Source organism: Octopus bimaculoides, chromosome 1 (assembly GCF_001194135.2).
Source record: "Octopus bimaculoides isolate UCB-OBI-ISO-001 chromosome 1, ASM119413v2, whole genome shotgun sequence".
In the NCBI taxonomy this organism is placed as follows: domain Eukaryota; kingdom Metazoa; phylum Mollusca; class Cephalopoda; order Octopoda; family Octopodidae; genus Octopus; species Octopus bimaculoides.
The window spans coordinates 8,775,567-8,776,245 of NC_068981.1; positions in this window are offsets into that span (position 1 = coordinate 8,775,567).

Sequence of the window (679 nt, forward strand, 5' to 3'; positions counted from 1 at the left end):
ACACACACACACACACACACACACACATATACACACAAATATGAGGGTTTAGCTTACAGGGGATCTGAACGATGACGGAATATCCCATACACTGGGATATCCCAGAAACAGCTGTAAGACTTTGAATTTTTTCCAATACTGATAATGTGTTTTACGTATTTTAGATCTAAGTTATTTAGACTTTAGTATTTTAAGTAAATGATATACTTCAGTTAATTTTTCCTTATTCTCACATCTAAAATACATTAAGTCATCTTAACGGTTTAAATACATATTTCTATCTCATTATTCCATAATTCTTTATTTACGCCGTATTTTCACGTAATATATTTTATATAAACGCTAAATTCTACGTATTACGTTTAAAACATACGCTCAAAATTTTAGTTTACAGCAATTCTTCGATAAGAAAAGTTGTGTTTTAATTTTAAGAAATATTGTTAAATGTTTTTCGATTATTTATTCATTTGTTGTTAAAACAAGTATTGTTTTAGATATTTAGTATAAGTTACAATACGTACATTGATTTTTTTATTTTTATTTTTATTTTCGACCTGACGAGTGACTATATTTTTGAATAGATTTAGATCGATTTGATTATTAATAGAATTATTAATTGAATTGGTTTTAGTAGTTATCTATTTGAAAATATAGCCACGAAACGTGCGTGGTCATTTTA